The following is a 6,950-nucleotide window of genomic DNA, read 5'->3' as shown; positions in this document are numbered from 1 at the left end:
TACTTCCATAGTAGCTACTCAGTCTTCTTCCTCATCCTTGCATAGCCAACTAAGGATGTCCTTTTCCTCTGATTCATGTGCTAGTGTGCCTAGTTGGATAAATTTGCCATCAAACTTGGTGATGGGTTGTGTTGCTTGATCTATTGATGCCAAAGGTAGCCCATGAGATTTAGGTGATATTGGCAAGTTGATTAAACACAAGGGTTCCAAAGAGTACTCTCCCATGCCTTGTTCTTTGATTTGCATCTTCTGTTTGAAATCCATAGATAAAGATTTAGGTTTTTCTTGCTGAAGATCTAGTGCTGAGGAAATTTGTTTTTCTCTATTATATGGAACCAAACTGTCTTGGGTTGCCCCATAGCATTACAATGTTGAAAAGGATTATGATCTGCTGATATAGAAATCTCCTGTCCATTGTAGGGGAACTTAACACACTGGTGATAAGTTGAGGGTACTACTTGCATTTCATGTATCCAAGGTCGACCCAATAAAATATTGTATGTGAGGTCTATTGTTTAGGACTTGGCACACAGTGTCCCTTTGTATTGGTCCTACTTGAATTGGCAACACGACTATTCCTTTGGATGATCATTCTTCATCATCATATGCTTTGATAGTGATCTTTTTGCATGGATCAATAGATTGTTCAGAGAAGCCTAATGTACAGATAAGTTTTAAGGTACATATATTGAGTCCAACTCCTCCATCTATTAATACTCTTTTGACTCGATGTTTGTAAACCAAGACTTCAATGTGGAGTGGAGTATTATGTGGATGGCTTAATGAAATATTATCCTATTCAGAAAAGGTGAGATTATGAGGCCCTGTCATGTGAGCCACCATGGCTTGGAATTTGTCAATATCCAGATCTTGGGGTACATTTGTTTCCAATAGTGCTTGTTCCAAGATGTCTTTGTGTTTTGGTGAAAGTTTCAGCAACTCAAGTATAGATATTTGAGTAGGAGTTTTGCGCAGTTGACTAACCAGGTCATATTGAATCTTGGGTATGGTGTTTGTTGCTGACGTATGTCCCTTCAAGACATATTTTTGAGCTCTAGTGGTTACATTGATTGGTTCATGTTCACGCTTGTCATTGATTGTAATAACATTTACTTGATTATCCTCAGTTGATATATGATTGATGGTGTTATTGTATATGTGATTGATACGAGCTCCACATGTATCGTTTGAGGTTGAAGCTCCATCCTTGTTGTAGTTTGGAAGAGGATTCGTAAAACCGCCATGGTCACCATTTGTCTTGAGACCATTGACTGTTAAATCACCTCTATCAACCATGTCTTGAACAATGTTTTTCAATCTCATGCAATCATTTGTTTTATGTCCTTTGTTTCGATGAAAATCACAAAAGTGTGAGTCATTCCACCAGGGTGGTTTGATTTGTGGTTCAAAGTTGTTGATTCCTAGTAAGGAGATAATTTTGTTTGCCAAGAGCTCTCTGAATACTGACTCGAATGATTTCCGTAATGGCGTGTAGACGCATTTTGTAAAGTTGTTGGTGTTACCTCATGAGTTTGTATTAGGTCCTTGATTGGTGTTATTGTCTTGGGTATTGTTGGTGTTGTTTGTGTTAAGATGATCTTGATTGGTAATTGGTGCATAAGTGTTAGTACCTTGGTTATGATAACTCAATGATGAACAGATAGTACCAAACCGGTACTGAGAGGGGGGGGAATTAGTACAGACAAAAACACATTCCTAAAACTAGTTTGTCAGCAGACACTGTCCTTTGGCAGACAAACAGTAACACTGGTCTTAAACAGAGTACAACCGACAAAACCCAGAATAACTGAGACAAGCATAAACCGGTTGACACTTATCTTTTCATACAATCTAATACTTCATTTCCATTTCACCCTAGTGCATGAATAGGTAATCTATCATCATAAATATATAAACAACTAGATCAACATGATTAACCTTCAAACACACATCACTTAAACTATCACATGAATAACACCACACATGACACATAGATTTTTTCACATGGAAACCCAACTGGGAAAAACCACGATGGGGATGAATACCCACAAGCTGTTTTTGAACTCTTTAGAAGTCCACCTTGTTAGGAGCCTTGTCCGGTTAAAGACTGATACAATAGGTTCTGTTAGGAACCGATCCTATTAGGGATCACCCCATTAAGGGATGGCTAGAATACTCGATTAAGGATTAAACCCTGTTAAAGGTTACCTTGTTAGAGGATTTCAAGATCTTAATGGTTTTGAGTCACCCTGTCAAAGGATTTACAGTAAGGCGGTTAAATAAACCATGTTAAGGGATTTCCCAACTATTGAAGTGGTTAGAGATCAGCAAGTATTACAATGATTTGGTAACAGCACTCAACACCAATGCAGATCCGCTTTATCTCCTCTTCACCTTCTGCAAGTATCACTTCTCTCCTTTGGTCTGGCAAGAATTATGTATCTCTTCACTTGGATATACACACAAATTTTGCCAGCAACCTTAGAAAGAAACACAACATCAACCTTATAGGCAACAGATAGGTCGGTAGCATAAACCCTAAACCCTAAACTTGTTAGGTTAAGAAATTCAAATAGTTCAATCTTGACCGGTGAGTGCATTGCATTAAATGCAACAGTCTTGAACCAATCTCAAGACATTCTCCATCATTCATTTTCTACTGCTTTCATGGCGGCTAATAACCCATCATGCATTTTCACTGTTTACAGACTTCGCACATTCCTGAGGTAGATAGGAACAATCTACATCATGCAAGATCCTTCACACGCACAAGTCTAATGTGGCAACATGATTTGTTCTTCATTACAATGCTAACTCATCACACAAAGTCACTGATTGAGTCACACAGGCTTGAAGCACTTCAACCGAAAACCCTGAGGTTGAGACTACCAACAGGTAGTCATACAAAGCTTCCATGTACCAATTCCCATAACCATATGTCGATTCACCTTGAACAAACACACCGCTTCACTTTGGTACATATACCGACTCACAATGTTATACTAGTTCTCACATATATTGATTCTTGGTAACATACCGGTTCTCTCTTCTTCAGCATATTGACATCAATGACAACATACAATGTCATCATGTCCTCATACCGGTTCACATAATGCCAACAATCTCTCCCTTTGGCATTGATGGCAATATACAAAGATATATGTTCGCTTCACATCTTCTCCCCCAATTTCTATAGATATCTTCTCTGCTTCACTTCTTCTCCCCCTTTGACAACAATGCCAAAGTGGAGGCACAAGCTTCCCTGTTCCATTATGTTGCTCCCCCTGAGGAGTAGCATCCTTCAACACATCAATCCTAAAAGAAAATTGACTATGCAATACCTGACTGATGTGGAGCATATACCTTTAGTTCACCTCCTGAAGGGGCAACACCCCTAATTCACCTCTTAAGTACATAAATATAGCCTTTGGGAGAGGCTTGGTGAATATGTCTGCTAACTGCTCCTTACTGGAAACATGTTCCAGTGCAATCTCTTTGTTCTGAACCTTTTCCCTCAAGAAATGATACTTAAGCTCAAAGTGCTTGGTTCTAGAATGTAAAACTGGATTCTTGAAGATGTTAATTGCACTAGTATTGTCACAAAATATACTTACCGGTTCAGATACAGGAACTTTGAAGCCATTTAATACATGCTTCATTCAAATTGTCTGAGTGTAGTTCATGAAAGCTACAACATACCCTACTTTTGTTGTAGACTAAGAGATACAACTCTGCTTCTTACTCATCCATGAGACCAGTCTACCACCGAGAAAGAATGCACCACCGGTTGTGCTCTTCTAGTCATCCACATTACCTGCCCAATCAACATCTGTGAATACTTTCAAGTTGCAATCCTTGCTATATGGATACCACAATCCATACTCAATAGTTCCCTTCAGATACCTAAGAATCTGCTTGACTGCAACCAAGTGGGATTCTCTTGGACTTTTCTGGAACCTTGCAGTAATGCCAACTGCATGTGCAATATCTGGTCTGCTATGCACTACATAATGCAACTTACCAATCATTGATCGATATTCATTCTCATTAACCAATACTGAGTCACCCTCTTTGGATAGTTTACAACCGGTCACCATCGGTGTACCAACCGGTTTGCTATCTTCCATGCCAAAGTTCTTCAACACCTCTTTGACATACTTGGACTGAGTTATAAAGATGCCATCTTTCATCTGCTAAATCTGCAGTCCAATGAAGAACTTAATCTCCCCTATGAGTGACATCTCAAACTCTTTCTTCATCTCATCTACAAACTCATGATTCATCTTGTCATCTCCACCAAAGATAATGTCATCAACAAATACCTCACAGATCAGGATCTGATCTCCTTCAGATTTCAAGTAGATATTGCTATCTTCGCTTGTTCTCTCAAATCCAATCTTCACAAGATGGGAGTGCAGGTGTTCATACCATGCTCTAGGTGCCTGCTTTAGACCATATAAGGCTTTATGTAGCCTACACACCATGTCACTATCTTCAAATAGGGCAAACCCATCTAGTTGCTCTATATACACCTCCTCCTCAAGTACACCATTTAGGAATGCAGATTTTACATCCATTTGATATACTTTGAATCCTTTAAAAGCTGCATATGCAAGAAGCATACGAATTCCTTCCAATCTGGCTATAGGAGCAAAGGTTTCTCCATAGTCTTTTCCTTCTTCTTGGGCATATCCTTTACACACTAATCTGGCTTTGTTTCTAATCATTGTGCCATCCTCATTCAGCTTATTTCTAAAAACCCATTTGGTATCGATGACATTTTAATGCTCCGGTCTGGGTACCAAAGACCATGTACCATTTCTCTCTATCTGGTCAAGTTCCTCTTCCATTGCCTTGATCCAGTCTTCATCTTTATGTGCCTCTTTGAATGATTTTAGCTAAAATTCAGAGATCATAGATGAGTTTTCTCTGACCTTTCTTCTTGTAAGGTTTTTGGCATCCTTATCTCCTATGATCTACTTAGGATCATGATTCATCTTGACATACCGAGGAATGGTCTTAACAGATTCCTCTTGCTTTTCTTCTTCATCCTCATCTCCATCAGTATCAGCATCTACATCTACCGGTGTAGGAACACTATTACTGGTACTTGGTTGACTGGCAACCGGTTCCCAGAAGGTTACAACCAGTTCATTTACTGCTTTCTCACTATCGGTTTCCTCAGTTTTCTCAGAGGTTTCATCAACTCTCACATTGATGCTTTCCATAATTTTTTGAGTCCTATTGTTGAAACACTTGAGAGCTTTTCTCTTAATGGATACCCTAGGAATATTCCCTCATCACATTTCACATCAAATTTGCTTTGGTGTTCGCTCCTCTTGATGTAACATTTTCTACCAAACACTCTAAAGTAGCTAACCATAGGTGTCTTACCGGTCCAATACTCATAAAGAGTTTTATCCTTACCTTTCTTGATGAGCACCCAGTTCATTGTGTAGACTGCAGTGCTCACCGCTTCTCTCCAAAAGGTGTGAGCAACCTTTCCTTGAATTAGCATTGTTCTTGCTGCTTCAACCACAGTTTGGTTATTCCTCTCTATTAGGCCATTCTGCTATGGAGTCCGGGGGGCAGACAGTTGCCTATTGATGCCATGTTCTTCACAGTACTTGTTGAATTCACCAGAAGTGAATTCCCCTCCTTGATTAGTTCTAAGGCACTTGATCCTTTTACCGCTTTCCTTCTCCACTAATGCTCTGAAAGCTTTGAACTTTCCAAAAGCTTCAGACTTATCTTTCAAGAATGTGACCCACATCATTCTTAAGCAGTCATCAGTGAGAATCATGAAGTACCTATCACCCTGCACACTCCTAGTTTTCATAGGACCACACAAATCAGTATGCACAAGATCAAGTAAATTGTCAGCAGTGAAAGGTTTACCTTTAAAGGTTGAGAAAGACATTTTCCCTAGTTGACACTCTCTGCACAAGGTATTTTCCAGTTTTCTTAGCACCGACAACCCTCTAACTACCTTGATCTTACTGGCCTTCATAATGTTATCAAAGTTTACTAGGCAGGGTCTCCTATGCCATATCCAGCTGTCATCAAACTTGGCCATAAGACATGTACTGATATTTGCATTCAGTTGAAATAGGTTACCTTTGGTTTGCATATCAGTGGCCACCAATTCACCAATCTTTCCTTTGATTCTGCACACTCCATTCTTGAATTCTAGAGTGAGACCACTATCATTTAGCTGGGCAACACTTCGAAGGTTGTGTCTGAGACCATCAACCCAATACACATTGTCAGCACTACTCTTTTCATTCAGAGAGATGGACCCTCTGCCTTTGACCATATATGGTGCATCATTACCAAAGAAAACCACACCACCATCATACTCTTCCAAGGATAGAAACTTGCTTCGTTCACTAGTCATATGGTGAGAACAACCACTGTCAATAATCCACTCATTGGAATTATCAAAGCGGGAGACAAGAGCCTTCGTGTCTGACACATCTTCTTTGACAGCAACAAACACAATATCTTCATTTTCTTCATATTCTGATTCCTCATCTTTGACACCTTCATCAACTACCACAAAATAGTTTCTTTGGTTTCCTCCTTTGAATTTCTTGAACCTTTCCAATTTGTCCTTGTTGTCACCATTAGGACAATTTATAGCAATATGTCCTATCCGGTTGCAAGAAAAGCATTTCAAAGGGAGCTTACCTCTGTATTTACCAGTTCCTTTAGGAAGTTTCCTGACAAGAAGAGCTTCAAATTCCATCAGAATCTCCTCGTCATCCATTTCTATGCTCTGTCTTGCTTCACCACTGGTGCTTGCTTCTTTTCCTTTTGTGGATGGTACAGCAGAAGCTTTAAAAGTTGATTCAATCTTTTGAACATTGCCATCAAAACTATTTAGCTCATAGGCTGTCAACTTTGCAATGATGGAGTCTAGGGATACCTTAGTCTTTTCTATTGATCTC

Source organism: Cryptomeria japonica, chromosome 9 (assembly GCF_030272615.1).
Source record: "Cryptomeria japonica chromosome 9, Sugi_1.0, whole genome shotgun sequence".
NCBI classification, from domain to species: domain Eukaryota; kingdom Viridiplantae; phylum Streptophyta; class Pinopsida; order Cupressales; family Cupressaceae; genus Cryptomeria; species Cryptomeria japonica.
The sequence above is the reverse complement of the archived record's forward strand: the minus strand, read 5'-3'. Positions refer to the sequence as shown.